This window comes from Mytilus edulis, chromosome 2 (genome assembly GCF_963676685.1).
Source record: "Mytilus edulis chromosome 2, xbMytEdul2.2, whole genome shotgun sequence".
NCBI lineage: Eukaryota > Metazoa > Mollusca > Bivalvia > Mytilida > Mytilidae > Mytilus > Mytilus edulis.
In genome coordinates, this window is record NC_092345.1 from 75,782,949 (window position 1) to 75,793,737 (window position 10,789).

The window sequence follows — 10,789 nt, forward strand, 5'->3', positions numbered from 1 at the left end:
TTCCCAGGATGTGTGTCTTATTTACTTATTAATCTTATTGTGTGTGCATTGTATTCAATTTTGTATTTAAAGTAAATCGAACCTGACCTGCATGGTTTGAAATGTACGTGCACATTTTATTTTTTTTCGAAAAGGGGAAAACCCCTTTTTCATTTTAGGTAGTACCGGATGCAGCGATTGTGACGTCACCAAGCTGATATAGTCAAACAGATAGTTTATTATAATCCTTTGCAGAGAGAGACGTCGTCCTGATCACAACTATGTATAAAGAATGTGCAAACGGATTTAATTTTCTTTCACTTACAGGTCATTGATGTCGGATCGTGCATGCTTTTTTCGTACACGTATCAACGGGAACACAGATTTTTGATTTTTAATACATGTCTAGAAGTTTGAATCTAGGATTTTACTTCTATTTACGAACTTTGGATTGATTTCTACGTCATTGATTTTAATTTTTCAGTCCAGATTGGAACGTTAAGCGGACTGCACGTGATTTATACTGCTAACGGAAAATATATTTTCTCGATTTGATTTACAGGTAGACTATTGTCCAATCACTGACCGCTGACCACTGGTTGACTCATTCATTGCATGCACACAAAAATAATGCTGGTGTTATATAGTACTTTTAACAAAAATCTTATCGATTAATTTTCAGAAATACATGTACATGATATGGAGCAGATATTTCATTTTGCAGGAATAGATTTGCATTTCAGAAAGAAATTTATTCATAAAAAAGATGGATTAGCATTTTTATAATAGAATAGAAATGGGAATCCTAAAAAAAAAGTGTGTGTGGGGGGGGGGGGGGGGGGTAGTTGTGTGTGGGCATTGTATGATATACGAAGATAAATTGCATGTACGCATCATAAGAGCTGTAAAGTTTGGAGCTAAAATTAGTCAATTCGTTGATTTTCCCACTTCAGTAACATGAAAACACCCAAAATAGTACACATATTTTTTCGACAAAATTTCACGACATAAATAATGTCGCGACTAACATTTTGCTCACATTTTTTTCAAATTTACCCCTAACTTTTTTCAAAGAAAAAGCAGTTTGAAGTGATTGTCAAAATTTTGATCATGACCTTGACCTTTGACCTTGACCTCATTTTTTAAGTTGGGACCCAAGGACACCAAATAAAGCGGTTCTAGGTTTATACGCCTAAAGGTTAATGAGTTCATATGCATATCACTTATCTCAAATGCAAAAGGGGAAGTAACTCTCATATGGAGTCTCCGGATAGCTTCGGTCAATTTAAGATCCTAATCCTGAAGACGTAATGAGCAAATTAGTAAAACAAATTTGTCGTAATCTTTTACGGTTACGGAGGAGTAGTGGCCACAAGAAAAACAGTGTTTGGGGAGGTAACTCTTACAACGTAAAGTATTTGGTTACGCAGTTGTCAGTTTTTAAAGCGCATACACTTTACGATATCATATTCCAAAAATCTAAGCGACATCTTGTGAAACAACAATACTACGCAAGAAAGAAATTTGGCGGAAGAAAAAAAAAAAAAAAAATTAAAAACCAATTGTTCAGAGAACAATTGAAGGTCTTTCCACGAGGAAAGATCTATTTGGATATCGAATTATGAAAAATCAGTTTAAAATGTTAGTTCCTATGACTTTATGATGTATTTATATGAATTTAAAGCAAAGGTCAAAATCTAGAACGTCTTATTAACCTATGACCTTGACCTCAATTTAAGGTCACAAACCAAGGACCTTAAATCAAAAGACCCTAGGTCTTTAATATGTTTGGTTAATGAGTAATATTATTTTACGCGTAATTCTAAATGTAAGAATGACAAAAACTCCCATTTATTGTATGCGCACCCTTTCAACCAAAATATACAAGTAAGGACATGTCGCAACTAACAATTTTTGAAAAATTATTTGTCAATATGTCATATGGTATTTGAAAAGAAGTGAAAATAAGTCAAAATCAAAATTTAGAATATGACCTTGACCTTTGACCTTGACCTTACTTTCATTTTTTTGGACCAAGGATCTCAAATCAAGAGACCCTAGGTCTCTATCACTTATGGTTTACCAGTTAGAAACGCATATCACCTATATCAGATACATAAGGGGGAATATTTCTCATATGGAGTCTCTGGATAGCTTCGGTCAAAATTAAAATCCTAATCCTGAAGATGTAACGAGCAATTTGGTAAAATAATTTTGTCGTAATCTTTTACGGTTGCGAAGGAGTAGTGGCCACAAGAAAAACAGTGATTGGGGAGATAACTCTTACAACGTAAAGTATTTTGTTACGCAGTTGTAAATTTTTAAAGCGTATAAACTATACGATATCATATTCCAAATATCTAAGCGACAACTTATTAAACAACAATACTACGCAAGAAAAAAATTAGGCGGAAGAAAAAAAAAAATAATAATAATAATAATAATAATCAGAACAAAAACAATAAGTCTTTCCACAGAAAAGTGGAAAGACTTAATAATAATCAGAACAAAAACAATAGGTCTTTCATCCGAAAGGTGAAAGACCTAATAATAATAATAATCAGAACAAATTCAATAGGTCTTTCCACGGAAAGGTGGAAAGACCTAATTAGTGACCTAAAAATGCAAGTTATTAAAATAAAAACAATTATTACTAAACTGAAGTGCCTGGAACATGAGTTTAGTTAAATTGAGCAAGTCTTTTTATCAGACAAGCATAATAATTGTAAAAGTTTATCAAACATTAATGATATTAAAATTGAGAAAGGAAATGGTGAATATGTCAAAGCGACAACCACCCGACCATAGAGCAAACAACAGCCGAAGGCAACCAATGGGTCTTCAATGTAGCGAGAATTCCCGCACCCGTAGGTGTCCTTCAGCTGGCCCCTAAAATATGCATAATAGTACAGTGATAATGGACGTCATACTAAACTCCGAATTATACACAAGAAACTAAAATTTAAAATCATACAAGACTAACAAAGGCCAGAGGCTCCTGACTTGGGACAGGCGCAAAATTGCGGCGGGGTTAAACATGTTTATGAGATCTCAACCCTCCCCCTATACCTCTAGCCAATGTAGAAAAGTAAAAGAATAACAATACGCACATTAAAATTCAGTTCAAGAGAAGTCCGAGTCTGATGTCAAAAGATGTAACAAAAGAAAATAAATAAAATGACAATAATACATAAATAATAACAGACTACTAGCAGTTAGCTGACATGCCAGCTCCAGACCTCAATTAAACTGATTGAAAGATTATGTCTTCATCATATGAATATCAGGTACAATCCCTCCCGTTAGGGGTTTAGTATCATACTATCATAAAATATATGAAAAGAACATAACCCGTGTCATGCCAACAACTGTTTTTTTAGAAATAAATGTGTTTAGTTCCGATGCAAAGACCCTATCAGTGAATCAATGTTAAAGCCAAAATATGCAATCTTTAATGACCTGACAACAGTATCGTAACTATATCCCCTTTTAATAAGTCTATTTAAAGGTTTTGTTAGTTTCTGAGGAGAATACTGACATTTTTGTGCTTTATAAAGAATATTTCCATAAAATTTTGGATGTGAAATACCTGAACGTATAAGATGTCTGCATGTTGAGTTATATTTACGAATTATTTCCTTATACCGGTGATAAAATTTAGTAAATGTTTTGACCAGTTTGTGATATCGAAAACCCTGGTGTAATAATTTTTCAGTAATACATAAATTTCTCTCGCTAAAATCTAATACATTGTTACATACACGAGCGAATCGTACAAGTTGAGATATATAAACACCATAAGATGGTGACAAGGGAACGTCACCATCTAAAAATGGATAATTAACAATAGGAAATGAAAAATCATCTCTTTTATCATAAATTTTTGTATTAAGCTTCCCGTTTATGATATAGATATCAAGATCGAGGAAAGGGCAGTGGTCATTGTTATCATTAGCTTTATTTAAAGTAAGTTCTACAGGATAAATTTCTTTAGTATACATACTGAAGTCGTCATTATTTAGAGCCAATATATCATCCAAATATCTAAAAGTATTGTTAAATTTTTGTATCAAATGTTGTTTTGATGGGTCTTTGCTAATTTTAGTCATAAATTGTAACTCATAACAATACAAAAACAGGTCCGCAATAAGTGGTGCACAGTTAGTCCCCATTGGAATTCCAATAACTTGACGATATACGGAATCTCCAAAGCGAACAAAAATGTTATCAAGTAAAAATTCAAGTGCATAAATAGTATCAAAGCATGTCCAATTGACATAGTTCTTTTGTTTATTGCTACTAAAAAATGATCTAAAAGAGTTTGAACATATGTACTCGCATTCCGACTTTTTAAATGCCCAGTTAATTAGGGATGTGAATTTTTTCTTAATAAGAATATGAGGCAAAGTTGTATATAGGGTAGAAAAATCAAAACTTTGAACAGATTCAAAATCACCAATATATGCATGCAATTTATCAAGTACTTCCAACGAGTTTTTGACACTCCAAAAGTAATTAATTCCACTATTTTCAAAGGCCTTATTTGAACAATTTATTATCAGGTTTTTTATTGTACCAAGTGTACTAGTAAGTAAAACAGACAATTTAGTAGTTGAACAATGGCTGGAAGATGAAATAAATCTATATTTGTAAGGTTTTTTGTGCAGCTTCGGAAGCCAGTACATAGTTGGGACTTTCATTGTGTTTGGTTCTGCTTGTAAAGAAGTAGCTAAAAGTTTATGTTTGTTACAGATGTCGTTTTCTGAAAATGAAGTCAGTTGGAATGTTGGTGAATTCGTGATTTCCTTTTGCAGAACCTCTATATAAAATTTACGTCAAACAATAATGATATTATTCGCAGCTTTATCAGCCGGGACAAAAACAAATTCCTTGGCTAGTTCTGTTAGTTTATTTTTGATACGCGAAATAGGGTTTTTATAGTTTTTGTTGAGGGTAAAATGTTCTTTAAAATGTTGTATTCGAATATCAACTATCTTCATTACTGAATTAAAAAAAGAGTCCAAAGATTTTTTGTCAGCTTTTTCCCGTTTTACCCATTTCAAACAGTAGGCGCGGAGTGAGTCGTTGATGATATTACGACACTCATTCCAGTTAATAGTTGACGGGGGACGATATTTAGGTCCTTTACTGAGGAATGATTTTAACTCTCGGTCGCGAACGATGTTAAGGTCTCCTGTTATAACATGGGAAATTGGTCCATAGGTGTATTCTGAATTACTGCAATTACACGACATAGGTGTATTTTCAGTGATATTTACATCTTTACACAATTGGCTATAATTAAACACATATTTTCGGGTAGATTTCTTGTAAATATAACAAATGAGAGGGAGTTCAGTATTATCAAAATATCCAGGAATTTGGTCTTTAACAGAATGGTCGTTAAAAATACCGGCAATATTTACAAAATCAAAACCTTTATTGACATACTTTATTTTAATAAAATGTTTTTTATGATCTTCAGGGCGATCAATTTTTGGAAACAGTTTAGAATAACAATATGCCATTATAATTTGGACAATTTCATACTTAGGACTGTAATATGAAATTGTGTTGCAATCCTCTAAAATTTTATTTAATTTATTTATAGGTAAAGAACAAAGCTTGGTTAACAGATAATGTCTGCCGTTGTTTTTTGAAATGGAAATTAGGTCCGAAATATTTGTATGGTTGGTCCGAAATTTTCTTTGATTGCGATTTTTTCTGCGTCCATGAGAACGATTTTTACGAACAGTTTTAGAAACTATATCCAAAATGTTAACAGAATCGGTTCTTGATATATTGCCAATTCCCATGATATTATCATTAAGACCGAGAGGGTAGACTGTCTGTAATTTTTTAATCCAATTAGAATGTAATGTACAAAATAAAATTAGATGAAACTCATTTTTTTTATATCAACAGATGAGGACACTGGACTTTTCAGTTTTTATACGTCCGTCTTTTAGACGGGAGGTATTATGGTATACCGTTGTCCGTCCGTCCGTCTGTCCGTCCGTCGTCCACACTTCGGACAATAACTCAAAAACACTTTCACCAATTTCCATGAAACTTAAGTGAATTGTTTATATCTATTGACGTAAGCTCCTTTTCGTTTTTTTTTAATTTCAGATTTTAAGTTTTGGATTTATGGGGCTTTATTCATAAAAAAGGGGGGATTTTCAACACTTCGGACAATAACTCAAAAACGCTTTCACCAATGTCCATGAAACTTTGGTGAATTGTTTATATCTATTAATGTAAGCTCCCTTTCAATTTTTATAAATTTCAGATTTTAAGTTTTGGATTAATGGGGCTTTATTCATAAAAAAAAGGGGGATTTTTAACACTTCGGACAATATTTAACTCAAAAAGGCTTTCACCAATGTCCATGAAACTTTGATGAATTGTTTATATCTATTGATGTAAGCTCCCTTTCAATTTTTATAAATTTCAGATTTTAAGTTTTGGATTTATGGGGCTTTATTTATAAACTAGAGGCTCTAAAGAGCCTGTGTCGCTCACCTTGGTCTATGTGAATATTAAACAATGGACACAGATGGATTCATGACAAAATTGTGTTTTGGTGATGGTGATGTGTTTGTAGATCTTACTTTACTAAACATTCTTGCTGCTTACAATTATCTCTATCTATAACAGTACTTTCTGTGGAAAATGTTATTGAAAATCTTCAAATTTGAAGAAAATTGTTAAAAATTGACTATAAAGGGCAATAACTCCTTAGGGGGTCAATTGACTATTTTGGTCATACTGACTTATTTTTAGTTCTTACTTTGCTGTTCATTATTGCTGTTGACAGTTTATCTCTATCTATAATAATATTCAAGATAATAACAAAAAAACAGCAAAGTTTCCTCAAAATTACCAATTCAGGGGCAGCAACCTAACAACCGATTATCTGATTCATCTGAAAATTCTAGGGCAGATAGATCGTGACATGATCAACAATTTTACTTCCAATCAGATTTGCTCTTAATGCTTTGGTTTTTGAGTTATAAGCCAAAAACTGCATTTTACCCCTATGTTCTATTTTTAGCCATGGCGGCCATCTTGGTTGGTTGGGCGGGTCACCGGACACATTTTTTAAACTAGATACCCCAATGATGATTATGGCCAAGTTTGGTTAAATTTGGCCCAGTAGTATCAGAGAAGAAGATTTTTCTAAAAGATTCCTAAGATTTACGAAAAATGGTTAAAAATTGACTACAAAGGGCAATAACTCCTAAAGTGGTCAACTGACCATTTTGGTCATGTTGACTTATTTGTAGATCTTACTTTTCTGAACATTATTGCTGTGTACAGTTTATCTCTATCTATAATAATATTCAAGATAATAACCAAAAACAGCAAAATTTCCTTAAAATTACCATTTCAGGGGCAGCAACCCAACAACGGAATGTCCCATTCATCTGAAAATTTCAGGGCATATAGATCTTGACCTGACTTACAAATTTACTCATGTCAGATTTGCTCTAATTGCTTTGGGGTTTGAGTTATAAGCCAAAAACTGCATTTTACCCCTATGTTCTATTTTTAGCCATGGCGGCCATCTTGGTTGGTTGGATGGGTCACCAGACACATTTTATAAACTAGATACCCCAATGATGATTATGGCCAAGTTTGGTTAAATTTGGCCCAGTAGTATCAGAGAAGAAGATTTTTCTAAAAGATTACTAAGATTTACGAAAAATGGTTAAAAATTGACTATAAAGGGCAATAACTCCTAAAGTGGTCAACTGACCATTTTGGTCATGTTGACTTATTTGTAGATCTTACTTTGCTGAACATTATTGCTGTTTACAGTTTATCTCTATCTATAATAGTATTCAAGATAATAACCAAAAACAGCAAAATTTCCTTAAAATTACCATTTCAGGGGCAGCAACCCAACAACGGAATGTCCGATTCATCTGAAAATTTCAGGGCAGATAGATCTTGAACTGATAAACAATATTACCCCTGTCAGATTTGCTCTAAATGCTTTGGTTTTTGAGTTATAAGCCAAAAACTGCATTTTACCCCTATGTTCTATTTTTAGCCATGGCGGCCATCTTGGTTGGTTGGGCGGGTCACTGGACACATTTTTAAAACTAGATACCCCAATGATGATTATGGCCGTTTGGTTAAATTTGGCCCAGTAGTTTCAGAGGAGAAGATTTTTGTAAAAGATAACAAAAATTTAGGAAAAATTGGTAAAAAATGACTATAAAGGGCAATAACTCCTTAAGGGGTCAACTGACCATTTTAGTCATATTAACTTATTTGTAGATCTTACTTTGCTGAACATTATTGCTGTTTACAGTTTATCTCTATCTATAATAATATTCGAGATAATAGCCAAAAAACAGTAAAATTTCCTTAAAATTGCCAATTCAGGGGCAGCAACCCAACAATCGGTTGTCCGATTTGTCCGAAAATTTCAGGGCAGATAGATCTTTACCTGATAAACAATTTTACCCCATGTCAGAATTGCTCTAAATGCTTTGATTTCAGAGTTATAAGCCAAAATCTACATTTTACCCCTATCTTCTATTTTTAGCCATGGCGGCCATATTGGTTGGTTGACCGGGTCAAGCCACACATTTTTTAAACTAGATACCCCAAAGATGATTGTCGCCAAGTTTGGTTAAATTTGGCCCAGTAGTTTCAGAGGAGAAGATTTTTGTAAAATCTAACGCCGGACGACGACGGACGACGGACGACGGACGCCGGACGCCAAGTGATGAGAAAAGCTCACTTGGCCCTTTGGGCCAGGTGAGCTAAAAAGGGGGATTTTTAACACTTCGGACAATAACTCAAAAAGGCTTTCACCAATGTCCATGAAACTTTGGTGAATTGTTTATATATCTTTTGATGTAACAAATAATACTTAATAAAATCTGATGAAAACATAAAATTTGTAAAATCTTTAGTTCAATTTAAAACATTAAATTTCTTGTAGAAAATAGGTTCCATGAATGTCATACGTTTGTACTATTATTGAATGGTTGCAAGGATGAAAGCACATTAGCAGTCCCTGAGATACTAACTGTTCCCTGAGGCATATATCATTTTATGATAACATTTTTATTATCTAAGCAATGGATAAAAATCAAATACTGTTTTGCATATAGGATGTTTTACTCTTGTTAAAATTGGTTGCAATTGAAATCACAAATTATACCTTAGCATTGCAGCTTTTTTTATGGAGTTCGGTTTCGGTGGAAGGGTTGAGCCCAATAAAAAATGTTATAAAACATAACTAGTCTACAATAGCACATAATAAGTGAACAAGTGACAACATGAAAATGTGACTAAATATTCCTTAAATGTTAAAGGGTGTCATTTTATGAAAAAAATAAGGAAATCAAGTCTCCTAAACATTTATCAATATGATCATCTTGTGAATATTCTAAACAATAAAAAGGTAATAATCATTATCCACCATATTAAGCACCATTTGAACAACTTTTGCATACATCTTTGTATAATTTAGTATGGATTCCTTACTGTGTTTAACAGAATCTAACTATGAGCAATATACCCCAAGAAAATTACCTTCTTTCAAACTACTATAAAATTTGGAAATCAGCCATAGAATTACTAAAACCCATAATCATATATCACTTTCCTTATATTGCATTGAAGACTTCTATGTTATATGCCAATGTTAATGATATTTGTTTTTTATGCTAAATATTGAAAAGCTGAACTAGGTTTAATCATCAGTGTCTTCTTCACTATAATCACTGTCCTCATCATCAGAAAAATCCTCATTTTCATTTTCAGAAGAGGCCTCCTCATCATCAATGAAATCTTTATCTTCATCATCAATGAAATCCTTACTTTCATCACCTACTTCCTCATTTAGATCATAACTTTTAGTAGAGTCACTTTCACCATCTTCACTTTCCCTGTTATTTTCTTGCTGCTCCTCATTGTCATTGTAGTCTTTTTTGCCATTTTTATACGCCCGTCGTCAATGAAATCCTTACTTTCATCACCTACTTCCTCATTTAGATCATAACTTTCAGTAGAGTCCCTTTCACCATCTTCACTTTCCCTGTTATCTTCTTGCTGCTCCTCATTATCATTGTAGTCTTTTTTGCCATTTTTATACGCCCGTCGTCAATGAAATCCTTACTTTCATCACCTACTTCCTCATTTAGATCATAACTTTCAGTAGAGTCACTTTCACCATCTTCACTTTCCCTGTTATCTTCTTGCTTCTCGACTCCTCATTGTCATTGTAGTCTTTTTTGTCATTTTTATACGCCTGTCGTCTTTCAAACAACGGGCGTATCATGCGCTAAAGCGCAGCCCTTTATTTCATTTGTTTTAATTTAAGAAATATTTTCTAGATTTGAAAATAGGATGAGATTAAGTTATATTGCAGCACATATTGTGCAGGACAAAACAGACTATCTGAAACCATTTGTTTTGTTTATGTGTCTATTTTTATGTGTAATTTACGATAAATGTAATTTTCACCACGTGTATTAATATCCCAGGGTTAGCTAGCTTGAGACGACCCCTCACTCATGCGCAGACTCGCAGAGATAGTGACCACATGGCATTGTGATCAGCTTTCGTAAGCCTGCAAGAACATTTTTTCTTAAGCTCCTAAATTATGGCTATCCCTCAGTACCAAACCATAACACTTGCTGGGGGTATGGAATTTCGGGTAGGCAAAAAGAAAACCTTAGACAAAATTTCTATCGAAGAGTGGGGTTACGCTAACATTAGAATTTTACAGGAATTGCTAAAAAGTAATACCGCGTTAAATGTTAATACATATCTCAACTATACA